At 43.8% G+C, this 19,208-nt stretch overlaps 1 protein-coding gene and 1 pseudogene across 2 annotated transcripts in view; both read right to left on the reverse strand.

Moving 5' to 3' along the window:
• Positions 1-19,208, reverse strand: part of APOD (apolipoprotein D) — an 86,961-nt gene that overhangs the window by 42,899 nt on the left and 24,854 nt on the right. The window lies entirely within an intron of this gene.
• The window catches only part of LOC117196200 (ubiquitin-conjugating enzyme E2 L3-like), a 59,390-nt pseudogene that overhangs the window by 15,348 nt on the left and 24,834 nt on the right, over positions 1-19,208 (reverse strand).

A 19,208-nucleotide genomic window follows, 5' to 3' on the forward strand; every position in this document is an offset into this window, starting at 1 on the left:
AAATTACCAATGGCATTTTTTTTTTACAGAACTAGAACAAAAACTCTTAAAATTTGTATGGAGACACAAAAGACCCCGAATAGCCAAAGCAGACTTGAGGGAAAAAAACGGAGCTGGAGGAATCAGACTCCCTGACTTCAGACTATACTACAAAGCTACAGTAATCAAGACAATATGGTACTGGCACAAAAACAGAAATATAGATCAATGGAACAAGATAGAAAGCCCAGAGGTAAACCCACGCATCTATGGTCAACTAATCTATGACAAAGGAGGCAAGGATATACAATGGAGAAAAGACAGTCTCTTAAACAAGTGGTACTGGGAAAACTGGACAGCTACTTGTAAAAGAATGAAATTAGAACACTCCCTAACACCATACACAAAAATAAACTCAAAATGGATTAGAGACCTAAATGTAAGACCGGACACTGTAAAACTCTTAGAGGAAAACATAGGAAGAATACTCTTTGACATAAATCACAGCAAGATCTTTTTTGATTCACCTCCTAGAGTAATGGAAATAAAAACAAAAATAAACAAATGGGACCTAATGAAACGTAAAAGCTTTTGCACAGCAAAGGAAACCATAAATAAGATGAAAAGACAACCCTCAGAATGGGAGAAAATATTTGCAAACGAATCAACGGACAAAGGATTAATTTCCGAAATATATAAACAGCTCATTCAGCTCAATATTAAAAAAACAAACAACCCAGTCCAAAAATGAGCAGAAGACCTAAATAGATATTTCCCCAAAGAAGACATACAGATGGCCAAGAAGCACATGAAAAGATGCTCAACAATAATTAGTGAATTATTAGAGAAATGCAACTCAAAACTACAATGAGGTATCACCTCACACCGGTTAGAATGGGCATCATCAGAAAATCTACAAACAACAAATGCTGGAGAGGGTGTGGGGAAAAGGGAACCCTCCTGCACTGTTGGTGGGAATGTAAACTGATACAGTCACTATGGAGAACAGTATGGAGGTTCCTTAAATAACTAAAAATAGAATTACCATACGATCCAGCAATCCCACTACTGGGCATATACCCAGAGAAAACCACAATTCAAAAAGACACATGCACCCCAGTGTTCATTGCAGCACTATTTACAATAGCCAGGTCATGGAAGCAACCTAAATGCCCATCGACAGACGAATGGATAAAGAAGGTATGGTACATATATACAGTGGAATATTACTCAGCCATAAAAAGGAACAAAATTGGGTCATTTGTTGAGACGTGGATGGATCCAGAGACTGTCATACAGAGTGATGTAAGTAAGAAAGAGAAAAACAAATATCGTATATTAACGCATATATGCGGAACCTAGAAAAATGGTACAGATGAACCGGTTTGCAGGGCAGGAATAGAGACACAGATGTAGAGAACAAACGTATGGACACCAAGGGGGGAAAGCCGCGGAGGGGTGGTGGTGGTGGTGGTGGGATGAATTGGGCGATTGGGATTGACATGTATACACTGATGTGTATAAAACTGATGACTAATAAGAACCTGCTGTATAAAAATAAAATAAAATTAAATTTAAAACTTAAAAAAAAAAAGAACAGAAAAAAAAAGACATTGTCAAGAAAATGAAAGACAAGCCACAGACTGGGAGGTAAATATTGGCAAATATATCTGATGAAGTTCTTATATGCTTTATACATAAAGAACTCTTACAATTTAGTAAGAAGAAGACAACTCGATTAAAGAAATGGACAAAAGAATGAACAGACACCTCATCAAAAAAGTTATATGAACAGCTAATAAGCATGTTCAACATCATTAGTCACTACGAAAATACAAATTAAAACTGAAATGAGATGTCACCATAGACCAACTAGAATGGTTAAAATTAAAAAAGACTTACCATACAAAGTGTTAGTGAGGATGTGGAGCAACAGAACGCCTCGGATATTGCTGGTGGGAGTGCAAAATAGCACAGCCACTTTGGAGAGCACTTTGACAGTTTCTCATAAAGTTAAATACACACATATCATATGACCCAGCAATTCCACACCGAGGTATTTACCCAAGGGAAATAAAAACATATGTCCACATAACGACCTGCTACATGAATGTTCACAGCAGCTTTATTCTTACTGACTCAAAGTGGAAACAACTCTAATATCCATCAACTGGTGAACAGATGAATATCTATGTGGTGAATACTTCAAACTGTGATAAATCCATACAGTGGGATACTACTCAGTAACAAAAAGGAACGAACTACAGATACATACAAGAACAGATGAATCTAGGGGCTTCCCTGGTGGCGCAGTGGTTGAGAGTCCACCTCTCAGTGCAGGGGATGTGGGTTCAATCCCTGGCCAGGCAACTAAATCCCACATGCATGTTGCAACTAAGAGTTCACATGCCACAACTAAGGAGTCCGTGAGCCGCAACTAAGGAGCACATGTGCTGCAACTAAGGAGCCCGTGAGGCACAACTAGGGAGCCCACCTGCCACAACTAAAACCTGGCGCAACCAAAAAAAAAAGCTTAAAAAAAATAGAAACTCCTAGAAGATATGACGATAGAATAATATTCATTATTGTTACCTTTTGGAATATCAGCACTAAAAAATAAATGTTGTAATAGTTTTACAACTATAGGCTCATATAAATTTGAATTTGTAAGGATCTCAGCAGCAGAAAGGATCTTGTAGGTTACCTAGCCAACCTCTGACACAGAGCAAGAATGCCCCCTACAGCATCCCCAGAGCCTGGAAGATCAGCTGCTCATCCTTATCACTGCTGGGCAAGGCATCCAGAGTCCCACAGCTGTGGCTCTGAGGGTGAGTGGGATCTGCCCCTCTCCCTCCCAGCTTCTACCCCACTTGCTCCTGTGGGACCACACGGGGTATGGAGGATGCTTTCTGCCCCACTTGAGATATTTGAAGACTGGGGTCCTATGTCCCTTTGAATCCTCTCTATTCCAAGTTAAACATTTCCTATTCCTTTAACTTTCCTCACACTAGAAAGTTCCTGAGCCCTCCAGCATCCAACCCCCCCCCCCACCCCGCACCCCTTGGGCTCTGATTTGTCAGTGTTCCCTGGGGCGTGTGGTGCCACCACATGGCAGAATTGAGAGACCGATCCTGTGTCTAGTTTGGGGCGCACTGCTTTTATTAGTGTAGCCTAACCTTCATTTAAAGCTCTCCCAACCCCTGTTGACAAAGGGCTTTTCAAGTTGTGAAATATATCCGGTATATAAGAAGCATTGAGTAAAATAATCACTTAATAACCCACCCCTCTGCTTTGGCAATATACTATGATGCTACATTTGCTGCAGACTTCAAAAGTCACCTTTTAAGCCACACTTACTTCAGATATTACAGCTACAATTGAAGCCTCACCCCTTTCACACTCCCTTCCCTGTCTCCCCTAGAGAAACCATTATCAGAACTCTGCATTTAAATCAACTATATTTCAATAGAAATGAAAAAAAGAACTCTGTGATTAATCCTTCCCATGTATGCTTTCATATGGTTAAATGTATGAATCAACAGTACTTAGCATTGTTTTACACGTTTTCAGCTTCAAATAAATTGTGACACACTGTATGTATTTTTCTATACCTTGAGTTTTTGAGATTTGATTCATTTTAACTGTGATTCAGCAATCCATTGAATTTTCTAAAATGTGTTTATTCATGCCCCTGTCCGACGGGCATTTAGGTCGTTTCCATTACAGGCAACGATGAGATGAACACTGTCGATCACGACTCCTCGTGCTCATGTGTGGGAGTCTCTCTAGGGTCAGTAGCTGTGACTGGAATGGCTGCGTCATGGCATGTCTGCATTTTTTCCTTTACTAAATATTGCACACATACTTTTTTAACCATCTGATTCATGCTAAGCTTGTGACCAGCTAATGTTATCATATAAACACCTACCAAGCCCAATATGTTTTGTTTTTAAAAAGCCAACGTTGTACTCACTGAATGTCTCCTACATGTAAGACACTGTGCTAGGAACCATGGGCATACAGAAAAATGGTAGGTCCTTTGCCTTCCAGGAATTTACACATATACGAAAGCAAATCTAGGGCAGGATTGGGTCTGTATATGGAGCATCCTCACTGATGCTCCTAATTACTTATGAAAACCCACTGATGAGATGCATGCTCTGTTACTTGGGAAAGGAAGCAGAAAAGTGAAACACGACGACTATATGCTGCATGCCTTACAGTGCCTTTCCTTCAAGGATCACCTCCTTCATAATTGCATACACTTGTGCAGTGCTTCATAGTTTACATACACATTACCTAACTGCTTCTCATAATCTCTTCCCTGGGAATCTGATAGGGCACCTCTAATCACCCCACAGTAGAGATGGAGGAGCTGGGACGCAGAGGGGGAAGTGAACTGCCCCACATAATGAGGTCAGAAATGGCAGAGCCCAAGCTAGAACTCAGGTCTCCTGACTCCAAATCAGGGCCTTCTCCCAAGTATCACCAACTGCCCAGGAAAACCCTTTGGGGGCTCTCTCTCTCTGTCCTTATATCAGACTGAAAGTTAGACATGTTATCAACAAAAGTTCACAATATTAAATCCAGGCTCCATGGCTGGCAAAATGCCCTTGACAGCCAGTCACAAGTGTTTCTAAGGTCTCCTTCCCCTCTTCCTCTCCAGGCCTGGGTACTCAAATTCCCATGGGAAAGCACAACCCTACCTGTGACTGGAAGCATCCATTTTCTAGGAAACACAGACTTACTACATTTATAAAGCTAGGGTACAGACAACTGGAACTACTCACTGTCCTCCAATGCATCTCCCCCTTCCCTCTATTGAACCTTTGCTCAGTTCCCTCTCCTGAGTGCTCTCACCTCCATTTCTACCTATCAAAATCCTGTCCATACTCAGAATAGCCATCACGACATTGAAGAAGAACAAAGTCAGAGGATGGACACTATCTAACTTCAAGACTTACTATAAAGCTGCAATAATCAAGACAGTCTTGTATCGGTGGAAGAGTAGACACATAAATCAATGGAAATGTAGAGCCCAGAAATAAACCCACACTTAAGTCTTTAATCCATTTCAAGTTAATCTTTGTATATGGTGTAAGATAAGGGTCCAGTTTCATTCTTTGGCATGTGGATATCCAGTTTTCACGACACTATTTATTGCAAGAACTATCTTTTCCCCATTTGTATTCTTGGTGCACTTCCCAAAGATTAGTTGACCACATATGCGAGGGTTTGTTGCTGGGCTCTCTTGTCTGTTTTATTGGTCTATGTGCCTGTTTTCGTCCCAATACCATGGTGTTTTGATTAGTATAGGTTTGTAATATAGTTTAAAATCAGGACGTGTGATTCTTCCAGCTTTCTTAAGATTGCTTTGGCTAGCCAGCAATCCCACTTCTGAGTATACACCCAAAAGAAATAAAATCAGTATCTCAAAGAAGTATCTGCACTCCATGTTTATTACAGCATTATTCACAATAGTCAAGATATGGAAACAACCTAAGTGTCTGTTGACAGATGAATGGATAAAAAAAAGTGATATATATATATATGTATATGTATATATATATATATATATATATTCAATGGAATATTATTCAGGCATGAAAAAAGAAATTCTGCCATTTGTGACAATATGGATGAACCTGGAGGACATTACATTAAGTGAAATAAGTCAAACACAGAAAGACATGTGTTCTCATTTATATGTAGAATCTGAAAGAGTTGAATTCATAGAACCAGAAAGTAGAATGGTGGTTGCCTGGGGCTGGGGGTAGGATGGGGGGAGGTGGAGAGATGTTGGTTAAAGTGTACAAACTTTTAGTTATAAGATGAATAATTTCTGGGGATCTAATGTATGGCATGGTGATTATAGTTAATACTGTATTATATACTTGAAATTTGCTAAGAGAGTAAATCTTAAGTGTTCTCAACACACACACACACACAAAGGTAATTATGGGAGGTGATGGATGTGTTAGTTAACTTGATTGTGGTAATCATTTCACAATGTATACATATATTAAATCATCACATTGGGGCTTCCCTGTGGCGCAGTGGTTGAGAGTCCGCCTGCCGATGCAGGGGACACGGGTTCGTGTCCCGGTCCGGGAGGATCCCGCATGCCGCAGAGCGGCTGGGCCCGTGCGCCATGGCCACTGAGCCTGCGCGTCCGGAGCCTGTGCTCTGCAACGGGAGAGGCCACAGCAGTGAGAGGCCCGCGTACCGAAAAAAAAAAAAAATCATCACATTGTACACCTTAAAAAAATCACATTGTACAACCTAAATATATACAATATTTACTTGTTAATCATACTTCAGTAAAGCTAGAAAAAGATAATAAAAGCAAGTGAGATGATAAAAAAGAAGTGGGTCCACATAAATGTACTCAATTGATCTTTGACAAATTGAATTGCAAAGGCAATTCAATGGAGAAAGGATAGTCTTTTCAATAAATGGTGCTGGAATAACTGGACATTCACATGTAAAAAAATGAATCTAGACACAGACGTTACACTTTTCATAAAAATTAACTCAAAATGGATCATGGATGTAAATGTAAAATGCAAAACTTTAAAACTTTGAGAAGATAACATAGGAGAAAAATCTAAGTGATCTTGGGTTTGGCAATGACTTTTTAGGTACAACATGAAAGAGAAATTTGATAAGTCGAACCTCATTAAAATGAAAAACTTCTGCTTTGTGAAAGACACTGTTCAGAGGATGACAAGTCACAGAATGGGAGAAAATATTTCCCCCAAATATACAAAGAATGCTTAAAATTCAACAATAAGGAAACAGCCAAACTGATTTTAAAATGGGCTAAAGATTGGGCCAGGGGCATCCAACAGTTCCTGCCTAACCTCTCCACAGGTCCCTGAAAATTAAAGGCCAGTGATCCTAGGAGGGGTGTATTCAGCTCCTAAGTGAGTTTTCTGATAACAAAGCCAGCCTGTCTGCAACTGGAACTATTCTTGGGTCTAAGAAGGATCAGGCAACGGCCCTCTCTGGCCCCCCAACTCCTTGCTGTTGTGGAAAACGCTTCACGTGCGTGGCTAACACATGGTCAGGATGACTACTGCCGCCACCCTGAGTCTTAGGACAACCCACCTAGGACCAATTTTTGCATCAGAATTGTGAGCCAAAAAGATTTATTTTTGACAACGCTCCCAGTGTGTGCTTCACTCTAAAGTAGGCATAATATCATTAGCTACTTCATGGGATTGTTATGAGGCTTAAATGAAATAATACCTGTACAACGTTTAGTATAGCACCTGGCACATAGCAAGTACTTAATGAACATTAGTGATTAATACTTCTATTATCAGGGCATGAGACTAGGTTTGGGGGGAGACTGTTGTGTGTCTAGAATTATTACATTATTCTCAGTTAGAAATGGCTGGTCCAGATGGTCCCCTTTGTTTTTGTAAGGAAAGGCTGGGGGAAAATACCCTAACATGAGAGGGGTCTCTATGTTTCCCCTAAGGCAAATGCCTCTAACCCGGGGCACATGTATCACCAACCCCAAGGCTCTATCAGTTCCCTTGGGATAGCAGCCTGATCAGTCTGAGAACTGAGAAGGAACAAAGAGACATCCAGGAGAGCCTCTTGCCTCTGAAACAGAGGGACTCAGACACCGGCAGGTGGGATGACAGTCATGCCCTTCCCGCTGGTGGGGAAGAGAAACAATTGTCAGTGACAACCTTCTCCTTGAAAAGATTCATGACAAAAGATAAAGATTTCTGAGGCAGGGAAAAATGATTAGGTTCGAACTAACCATAACCCAGCCACAGAGATGCAAATCCTATTTCAAGCAGGCAAGAGGTGGAAACAACAGGAAAGAGAGGTATATTTTTTTCCCTGGCAACTGTATCAAATCTAAGCATTCTCTGCAGGCTTAATTGCCATGTAACCTTCAACTTTATAAACATGTTTTAAAAATAATAACTGTGGCCAGAATGAGAGTTTTGAAAAGCAGCAGCCAGCAGGTTGTAAGCCTAGGTTAAATCGTTTAAAGAGACTGAAAGTGGCCTGGGACAAGGATGGATAGCCCAGTTCCAAGGAAATGAGGCCTGGTTATCACACTGATGTCATGCATAGGATCACTTATTTGAATGAATCATTTCATCATCAAATAATCATCTCACACTAACAGATCTTGGAAGAAAATGAAAAATGCAATCAATTGTAATAGAAAGCAAAAGAGAAGAAAGAAAATTTACCCTAGATTCTATCTCCTCCAAATTTAACTCATTTTCTGGGTTCCCCACATATAGTCTTACTCAGTTAAGATTATGCAGTTAAATGGTTAAACTCCTTTTTTTCCAGGCAAAGTCCTGAGAAAGGGGTCATTTGGGGGTTATGTTTATTTTGGTGCAGAACTGATTTAGCAGAGTGGTCATGCCTGGTGAATCCTTTCTGGGATCTGTCTGGTTGGGTGATGAAGCCAGAAAGCCATGAAGCCCTGGGGCAGGAGCGTGAACAGTGGCTGGAGGGCAGTGTGTGAGGGAGCTGACCTTAAACAGGTCTACCACTCAGGGGATTCCCAGAAATGAGTGGGGGTGGTGGGAGATGCTGGTGGGGTGGGCTGAGATCCTCAATCAGGTGGGTGTAGGTGAGAGAAAATTAAAATGTGACTTTTATGTTACCATGACCTTCCTTGTAGCCACAGGCTGGAGCTTGGGGACATTTTGGCAATACGTAGAAGAAATCTTACTTATATCCACCAGCAAGGAAAACACATAAAAATCTCAGGGATTTTTGTCTTATTCCCTGACAGTTTAAAGATAAGTCAAGTCAAAGTCGAGAAGAGTGGAATAACAGCCTGCTCTCAAGGATTCCCTCCCTTCTGGCACAATCCAGTTTCTCAATGGTGGTGAAACACATCGAGGAAGGCACTCTCTTGGGGAAAAAATTTTTTTTGGTTCTTGAGAGAGAAACAGAGAAGAAATATGACAACATGTGCTCTTGGTAGACACTCAGAACCGTATATGAAGGGCTCTTTCTTTAGGAGTTAATTAAAAATAATAATAAACAGATGCCTTTTGATGGTTTTCGTGTTTCAAAATGTTGACTTGTTACATCCAAGGATCCTCCCTGTGTTCCGGAATAACAATTTCTCCCGAGAAGTAGCCTAATTCAGTTCTGCAGTGAGGTTAAGAAGCGGTTGGATTGGAAGAGTACTCCCTAAAGCGCCCATCTGCCTTGTGTCCAGGCTTGTGGGAGAGACACATCTAAGTGAATTGCCACACTAAGTGAATCGTCCTCAAGACGCTCACACTCTAGCGGTAGAGAGAGCTAGTGCTCAGCTGGGTGAGTAAATTCACATGTACATTAAACACTGGTTCTGCCACTACATAGACCTTCATTATGTGCCACAAATCAGCATGACTCGTAGCCCCTGAGGATGCCTGGCTTGGATGGTCTGTCGAGGGAGGACCTCTAGGTCACTTTACATGTGGGCAATGGATTGCGCTGTTCCTCCCAACGGGAAGAGGAGGGGCCGCCATGTGCCATATTTGTGGACCTGCCCGGCTCCCTTGGGCTTTATGTGGAAACATCTCCTATCTCTTCTCCAACTGAAGACACAAACGGCTGCACTGCACTTGGGACGCACAGAGCACAGGTGGTGCATAACCACCCCACCTGAGCTCTGCCATATGGTCTGCAGGAAGAATCACTTGGGGTGCTATAGCACTCTACCGTATAGAGGCAGGCAGCTGACCTTTTTGTCCATCCCGAAGCCTCAAGTCGAGGGCTGGTGGCTGTTAGTTTGGCACTGCCTCAGGGACTGAGGGGCTGCTCGCAGGGCCCAGAGGTATGCTCGCTTCTGTTCGTTTTCTGTTTGGGTTTTGTTTTGAGGCCCTTGCCGAGTTTAAAGTTTTTCAGCCCAGGCAGTTTTCTTTTCAGCTCTAGTAGCTCTCCAGTGAGAAGAGGCAGCCGGGGCAGTGAGGGAGTGCCCCTTTGGAGTAAGCAGGAGGGAGTTCTAGTCTGGTCCCAGCAAGGTATTTAACCTCCCTGAACCTCAGTTCCCAACTACTCACAGAAACAGCCCTTCCGGCTTCCAGCTAAAACCGGCTGTGACCAGAAAACTAAAGATTGTAGAATTGCCTTTTGGAAGCTACCCTCCCTTTTTACACAGAAAACTAGGTCTCTGGGAAAACCTTGGCCAAGAAGAGCACAAGGGGGAGAGAATCACAGGCAAGCCAGGCTGGGGGCCCTCCTGTGAGCCCTGGCCCAAGACGGCCTTTATGGGACACCTGGGCCTCCCTTACACAGTGTCCATATCTGCAGAGAATAACAGGCCACTTAAAAGGGTGTGGGTAGCACTTTAAAATTCACACACACACTTTATCTCATGGGCTCTTCAGACTGCACGGGCTTTTGTTGCTCGTGGAAGTTTCATCTCTTGTGCAAAGTATTTCTACCCGGATTTGGTCTTTTCCTCACCTGCTCACACCTCACTGTTCAACCCAGCGCTGCATCTCCTCAGAGCTTCGTGGCTCAGCCTCCTCTTCAGGCCGGAACCGCGCCTTCCCACTTGGGACGCGTGCCGTCCAGGAACTGGCCCGGAATCAGGGCCACTGGGCCCGCCCACCAACGTGCAATTTAAGCAGAAGCTGGACCGTCTCCTTCCGCGTCAACTTGCCTGACGCTGGAGAAAGGCGACCTCTAGTGTTGGTTCTTGGAAGGGACGCAGCGGCTTTCCGCAACCGAGGTGAGGCTCCGGGGGCCAGGCCGGCAGTGAACCGAGAGGGGCAGAGTTTAACTGGACTTGTTAGAGAGATGAGGAGGAAGGACAGAGGGGATTCTTGAGCTCCAGGAAGCCCAACCGTGCACATTTGGCCTCTGAGGCCTGCTCATTGTCCAAACACACCTGCCCCTCTTTTGTTAACACCCAAGACTCAGCCCACCCCTCACCCCTGACTCACCTGGCTGAAACAAGCTCACCTGCCTCTGCTACCAGACCAAACGTGGGTCAGCTCACCTGTGCACAGTAAAGCCAATCCACTGACACCTGGTTGTGGTGAAGGAAACTGCAGTGTTTATTGCAGGACACCAAGCATGGAGTCCAGGCTGCTTATGCTTAAAAGCCCTGAACTCCTCAAAAGCTTTTAGGGAAAGCTTTTTAAAGACAGGGTGAGGGCGAGGGGTTGGGGGTGTGTGATTTGTGGACATTCTTCTGATTGGTCGGTGGTGAGATAATTGAGAGTCAACATCATCAACCTCCTGATTCCAGTTGGTCTGGGGTCTACGTGCTTGTGGTCAGCATGCAGTTAACTTCTTCCACCTCGTGGGGGTTTTGGTAGCTGTCAAACAGCTCAAAGGATATGGCTCAGGATATTATCTATAGCCCTGAAGGAGGAACTAACGATCCTTGACTTTGTTTAATAGCTAAACTATTATTATTTTGTCTTGCTTGACTGTTTTCTTTTCTTTCTGCATTTTCTCACTTCTCTGATTAAATTTATTCTTTGGAATTTGGGGAAGGCCTAGGAGGCTAAGGTTTTTTTTTTACAGATAAGAGGCAGGCAGAGGACATGGGGGGGGGTCTGTTTGTGGAAGACCTGTTCAGTTACACTTCTGTGACTGGAGAAGGGGAAGGTGGAAAAGGCATCAAGCAATGTGTCTGAGTATGAACCAGGGCACCTGGTTGAACGCACCAATCCTCGGGTGGCCTCCATCTATGTCTCCATGGTCCTGCCATGACCAATCAGTCAGTCCTGTCTTTGGCAGGGGTTGTGGTGGGTAGTGTGTGAGCAGGCAAATACTGGGTGGCTTGCCCTTGTGAGGCAGTGGGACTGCCTGGTGACTGTGACTTTTCAGGGCTCCACCAACTTCATCAACACCACCCCATTCTTTGAGATGGAAAATCCACAATCTTCAGTAAAGTGCTACACTGTTAGGCTTAAAGCCCTCCTTCCCCCTTTCCCTTCTAAACAGACGACCTTGCTTAAGACCCTCTTATAAGGAATTGTAGAGCTGCCACCGGCCACAGGATGTGACGCCCATGGGGCTTAGGAGGCAGAGGCTTTAGGAAATGAAGGGTTTGGAGATGCTTGAAGGGAGAAGTGTCCATCCTCAGCACTACGCCCTCTGTCTTCCCAGTCTTGCAAGTATATTTAGAACCTATTAGTTGCTGTTTTTTCTTATGAGTTATAATCTATTTTCATTTTTATGTGACTTTATTGAGTTTAATGAGACCCCAAACTGCCACACTTACAAGGTCAAATTGAGTGTTTTTTGTATATAATTTTTGCCAAGTCTATTTCCAACCATAGGTAGGGTGACCACCCATCCCAGTTTGCCTGAAACAGTCCTGGTTTACATCTGTCCCCTGGGCATAATTATTCATGGTGTTCTGTTTCACTCCGCAAAGGGCCCCGCTTAGATGGTGAATTACACTGTCACGCTAATCACAGATAATCTATGTAAGAAAACATTTAGACATTAGGATTTAGAGGATGTGAGAGATAACGTTACCAGGAATTTGAGATTTAAATGGTTATTATAATCTTGGCATAATTAGCTCTAAGCTTTCTGGCAGCTGAAACAGAAGAAAAATATGAGGAGTTAGGAAGTTGATTCTGTCCTGTAAAATGATGCATATTATGTCTTTTGGAGGGACATATTTATCAGGCACTTAGTTTTAGGAGGAATTTTTCACATAAATTGTTACAAAAGGGACACTGAGTAACATAAGGGACTGTGTCTTCCATGTTAGTTTTTGCAGAATTTTCTATGTGGCCATTTTTAATATTGGTCCTTAAAATTATTGTGCTTTTCCAATTCTCTTTCTCTGTGAAAAATGGGGAGGGAATAAAAATTATTTCACAGGGGTTAACTGAGATAATATGTACGCAAGTGCCAAGTAAACTATAAATATCAAAATACTGTCATTTTCTTTCTTATTACCTTGTTGAAAACCCTCCTTTTATTGATGGGGAAGCCAAGGCCCAGAGAGAGAGAAGTAATGTGGCTACTTAGTGACAAAACAGGGGTTAAGGTTCCTGTTTATCCCTCAGTGCTAATAAAATCTCACAGAGCTGTTCACCAAGACATTCTGAGATTCTGTCAGGCCACCAGTGTGGGCTGGATGTGGGGTGGGAAGATGAGGCAGAAAGGCTTTGGACAGTAGTGGCCCAGATGGAGATGCTAGAAATGGTGTTTTAAGTCATCATCATAAAGAGATGTTATTAACCTAATTTTCTTTTAGCAAGACAGAAAGCTTCTCATGGTGATTGTTTGAGTCACTCTCAGGTGAAAGAATAAGCCATCTATTTTTTGCAAGTTAAAAAAAAAGGTGCTCCCAGTCTGGTTTCCAGGGGCACAGCCTTTTGGGACTAGTTCCAGCAGAGGGTTTTGCAGCATTATGGCACGACCTTCTTTTCAGCTTCTCCTCCTCCCAGCCAGTAAGTCTCAAAGTGTGGTCCCAGACCGGCAGCATCTCCATCACCCAGAAACATGTTAGATATGCAAGTTCTCAGGCCCCACCCCAGGCCCACTGAATCAGAAACTGGGGGTGATTCTGTTGCACACTAAGGGTTGAGATCACTGCTCCAGGCTGTTCTTAGGGCCCTGTCTGGCTTCATAGAGAGAAGAGAAACAAAATGTGGCAATCCTCCCCCTTGCTGCTCTCCCTACCCTGCAGGCAGGCTGTCCTTTCTAAACTCCTAGTAACAATTGGTTTTTCAGGTATGGCCCTCACACTTGCTCAAAAATGAAGTTGCATGGCCTCTGTTTGATGGTTTGCCTAGCCAATACCAGCTCTGGATAATACATACTACCTTTACCAAGCATTTCACGTGTGCCAGATTTGACAGCACTATGATCTGATGGCCCAATTGCATTTTGTTTTAAAGAAAAAACACTTAAGTCTTCCGCCTGTGATATCTATGGCTGATTTCCAGTTAAGATAAATTAAAAAGGATCCCATTTATTTTTTTTTAAAGGTTAATCAGGTCTCCAGGAAGTGAAAGCTGTAGCCTTTCACTTTTCACTAGAATGTAGAATTCTGTAGAAACTGCTGTTCCCTTCCAAAAGAGCTTTTCACTTTTCCAAATGGGTCTCAGCAGAAATAGTCTGTCCTAACCTGAAAAAATATTGATTCACTTTTCAAGGCATAATGAGCCTAACAGTTTTACCTGCTCAGCCCACCACTGCAGCAGACCACTCTTATGGGTGTGGACTTATCTACGAGGAAAGAACCCTCAACCTTCCATGCTGAGGGCTTTCCTTGACCAGACGTAAACTGAAAAGGAACTGAAGAGGATTATGGTTGCATAGATCTCAAATTGCCCTCTGCCGTGTATTTCTTCCTAGTGAAACTTTCTGGACTACTCAAGGCACTCTTCCCCAAGCTTTGTTTTGTAGGCAGCACGCTGCCAGGAGAGTGGAAAATTTTTCTACTTGTGTGGCAGAGGAAAGCTGGAGGCTGGGAGGCTGGGGCTGAGTCCCTGCACTAGTAGGCAGGAGGGTACACCCCAGAGCCGACTTCCGCTCCTTGACCTGAGCAGTCAGCACAACCCCTCCGAGCTCTGGGCGAGCTGCCTTGACCAACAGCAAGGGGGAAAGACTCTTAAGAACAGGTAGTGTAACTGAGCAGGATCCTCTGGGACCTTCCTGGGACAGAACCCCCCACACCATGTCCTCCTCCTGCCTCTTGTCTGTAGAAAACTTTAGCCTCCTAGGCCTTCCCTGAGTTCCAACGAGTAAATTTAATTGGAGAAATGAGAAAATACAAAAACAAAGGGAAACAGTCAAGGAAGACAAAATAATAATAGTTTAGCCATTCAACAAAGTCAAGGACCTTTAGTTCCATCTCAAGGGCTATAGCTAATATGCTGAGCCATATCCTTTGAGCTGTTTGACAGCTACCAAAACCCCCATCAGGTGGAAGAAGTTAACCCTATGCTGACCACAAGCATGTAGACTCCAGCCTGCTTGGAACCAGAAGGTTGAGGATGTTGGCTCTCAATTACCTCACCACCAACCAATCAAAAGAATGTCCATGAACTGATCATGCACCTCCCAAACCCCCCTTCCTCACCCTGTCTTTAAAAACCTTTCCCTGAAAGCCATGGGGGAGTTCAGGTCTTTTAAGCACTAGCTGTTTGGACTCCCTGCTTGGTGACCTGCAATAAACACTGCAGTTTCCTTCACCACAACCCGACGTCAGTAGATTGGCTTCACTGTGCATGGGCGAGCTGACCCAAGTTTGGCTTGGTAATGGGAGAGAGTAACAGAGGGAGATAAGTAAACAGAATCAAGAACAGAAGTATCTTTCCTCCAGAACACTGGTTCTCAGCCTTGAGCTGACATTAGAATCACCTTGGGAAGCTTTTAGCATTTCTGACAACCAGGCCATACCCTAGACCAATTAAATTAGAGTCTCTGGGAGTGGTAACCAGGCAACAGCATTTTTTTAAGGCTCCCTGGATGGTTCCAGTATGCAGCCAGGCTGGAGAGCCATCTTTCTAGCATTCACTTCCTCCGGTAACTGCTGTTTTCCTGCCTTCTCTCAGGGCATGGACCCCTTCTCATTTGTCTTGCTTGTATTTCTTCATTCTTCTGGCCTTGAGGACCATGATGTCGAGTCAGGGACATCTTATGCTAAGTGAAAGTTTAATCTGAATTTCTTTTGCTTGGACCCCTTGTTTCCCTTTGGATCTTTTATCTTTTTCAAACAGAGTTGAGTCCCAGTAGAAATGATTGGTTTCAAGATTCAGGAATGAGACATAAAGACAGATTTATCATTTGATGTTGGACTTCTGGTCACTTCTGGTTGAGTATGATGAACAAATGAGCCTCTCCATAATAAGACATTGCTTCATGGTAGTAGTTGAAGAAAAGGAGAGCCTCAACAACAGAATAGACTCTTAATGTTTTGCTAGACAAATATAGTTTTTGTTTTCAAAGGTATGTCACCAGAGACCCTCCAAACAGCCATGTTAAAGTTTGCCAATTTATGACCACACGATCTACCTCTCTCTCTCCTGCCGGGCATGATGGGGTCTTATCTCTTTTACAGGTCCTCTCCTCCCTTACTGACTACAAAAACATTCTTGGAAAGGGTCTTGGGTTGACTTTGTATGCAAAATAAAGCCTGTGACTTTGGACACTTAAGGAACCTGGGTGTGGCGGTCACCAGTTTTTGTCTAACCAACCCTCCCCTCCTTCTTCCTTGCCATGCAGCTCTTCTAAACAATAAAACCTTTTAAAAATTCTGAAACAGGTTCCCATACTCCCTCCCCCACCTCCCGATCCTCCCCAACACACTGATTCGCCATACTTCTGTCAGGATCTGGAGCACCATGGACCATGAGAAAAGGAGAAATACACTACAGATGGTGAACCAAGTAAGCATATGGTATCCTCTGCCCCTCTCCTTTACTCCCCTCTGCTGCCTGGGGATGCCTTGGCTAAGTACCATCCTCAAGCTGTTTTCAATGAAAAAATGCTGTGATATTAGAGAGAGCGACTAAACTTTGAAACTGTTAAATGTCTATTTAGCCTTTATGTTACCCTTCCTAACGTTTTATATCCTTCCATGAAAGTTGGGTTTTCTGCTTTCATCCCTAGGCTAGATGGACTTGCTCTGGGAACTCCCCAGGGCAAGGGCCAGGAAGAAAACCTCTCCTCTTCTCAGAACAGGTGAATTCACGAAGATCCTGGCCTCAGCCCAGTTTCCCCAGAAAAAGGAGCCTGAGACAAAGCTTGCATGCTAAATCTCTACTGGGGAAAGGTACTGAGTTCCAAGGAAGTAAGAATAAGGGGAAAAGGGAAGTGAGGAGACAATGGAAATACAAGGTAGCTCATTACCAAATGGGCCTCAGCTTCTTCTTTTTTTTCAAAAATTTATTTATTTATTTTTGGCTGCATTGGGTCTTCGTTGCTGCGTATGGGCTTTCTCTAGTTGTGGCGAGCGGGGGCTACTCTTCGTTGCGGTGTGCAGGCCTCTCTTGTTGTGGAGCACGGGCTCTAGGTGCATGGGCTTCAGTAGTTGTGGAACACGGGCTTACTTGCTCCGCGACACGTGGGATCTTCCCAGACCAGGGCTTGAACCCATGTCCCCTGCATTGGCAGGCAGATTCTTAACCACTGCACCACCAAGGAAGTCCGGGGCCTCAGCTTCTTAAGCAAACACAGCTGGTTGCTTAGGAAACAGTGCTTGATCCAGGGGGCTGGGGTATAAGACCGGCTAAGCAAGAGCTGACTTGGGGGCACTTTCTCAGGATGATGGGTTTAACATCCTGGCAAGGACCCCAGGGGATGAGGCAGGCTGTAGGGTGGCTCCTAGAAGCCTGGAGACAGTGATAGCCAATGCTGAGTGCTGCAGCGGACACACCTGAGTCGCCCCAGCAGATGTTAGTGAGGGAATAAAAAGACTGAGGAAAGTGGGCACCTGGAATGGATATATAATATGAAGGCAGGCAATCCACAAGGGGAGTATGTTCCACGGAGGTTTCTGTTGGAGCAGGAAGGTGGAGGGAAATATAATTTTAATCTCATTTGACTAGTAATTTTTATTTTCTAAATTTTCTAGAATAAACTGTCATATTAAAGCGAGCAAATCATCAAGAGTTCCTCCCTTGGTGAGTTTTCCCAGAGGCATAGTGCAGCTTCCTCAAGAGCATGGCCCACCTTTAGGAGTTGAGTGTTCCAAAACCAAAGGAATGAAGCTCAGGAACAGTCAGCTCTTTGGAGAGGAGGTGTCATGTGGCGGGAGAGGGGACAGGCCCGACATCAATTCAGCAAACGTGCCTGTGGTACAGAGATTAATCCAATCTGGTCCCTGCGGTCCAGGAGCTCCCAAATCAATAATCAAGAGCTAGCCATGGAGGACTTCATGCCTGGGTAGAGATCATCTCTTTGGGCCTCTCTCAGAATTGGGGGTGTTGATGTTTACTTAGTGCTGGGAAGGGTTGACTTTGTTTTCCTAGTAACAGAAAAGCCCTCTGATCCACTGCCCACGTCAATGAGACTAGGCCAGGTGAGGGCCAGAGTTTGTTCCTAAACCTGCAGGGCCTTGTGCGTGAACCAGGGGCTGCTGACCCACTGCTGCCCAGCTGGCAGACTTCTAGAGAAATCTACAAAGGAAGCACCTATGTGACATATTTTCTCCAGGGTTTCTGTAGGGTTCCTGCCACCTTAGAAATGAAGAAGGAGAAAAAACTGGCAGCAAATGGCTGAACAAAATTCCACTGAACTGGAGAGAAGATTCTTGGTTGTGTTGCCCAGTGCCTACACACTGCCTGCATGTGACGGATTCTCAGTTGCTGTCACTGATTGAGGCAAGGTTGTTATTGGGTGCATCTGGGAAATTTTACAGTACCGTTTTTGTTATTGTTTTAATTATGAAAGTACTAAATGCACTGACAACAAAGTCAGACTGACAGAGGTGTAAAAACTGGCCCCCATCAATCCCTGCCCTTCTAATCAGAGGTAGTTGCTTGTAATAGTTTCTTGTAATTCCTTCTGGAAAAATTTTTAACGAATGTAAGCATAACACACACACAGTTGGTCACACTACATAAATATTAATTTGCTTTTCTCACTTAAAAATATATATTGAAGATCTTTCACACCAGCCTAACCTATTTAATGGCTGCAGAATATATTTCAGTGCATGAGTGTACCATAATTTAGTTACCCATTTGCTGTTAGATATTTATATTGTTTGCAGCCTTTTGATTTTATAGTGTTATAGTGAACATAATTGTGTGTACGCCATTGGGCACTTCTACAAATAACTCTAGATGATTCATGACTAGAAATGGAACGGCCAGGTTGAATTTTAGAGGATACTGCCAAATTGCTCTCTCCCTCAAATTTATCTGAAACAACTATTGTATGAATCTGCCTATTTCCCTGTATCTAGCACCTCCCTAGGACCAGGGCCAGAGGATCCCTGCCATGGGCCCCAAGCTATAGAAAGCTCCATTCTGGCTCTCCTCTGGTGGTGACCTTCGCACAGGGCATGGGCTCTATTGGGTCAAGGGGGTGTGCCCACCTAAAGCCTGCACCCTCCCCCCCCTTCTTGACCATGCTCTGGGTATCTGAGACCTTAGAATTTCTTTCCCAAAGAGCCCTAAGCCTACCTCTGGGGACTGCATAGGCCTCTTCCCAGATCCATCTTCCAGAATGCATATGGCTGATACACTCATCCTTAGGCCCTAAGGTGGCCAAGGGGTAACCATATATGGAGTGTAGAGGGAGCTTGGATGTGT

The sequence above is a fragment of the Orcinus orca genome, chromosome 5 (genome assembly GCF_937001465.1).
Source record: "Orcinus orca chromosome 5, mOrcOrc1.1, whole genome shotgun sequence".
Classification (NCBI taxonomy): domain Eukaryota; kingdom Metazoa; phylum Chordata; class Mammalia; order Artiodactyla; family Delphinidae; genus Orcinus; species Orcinus orca.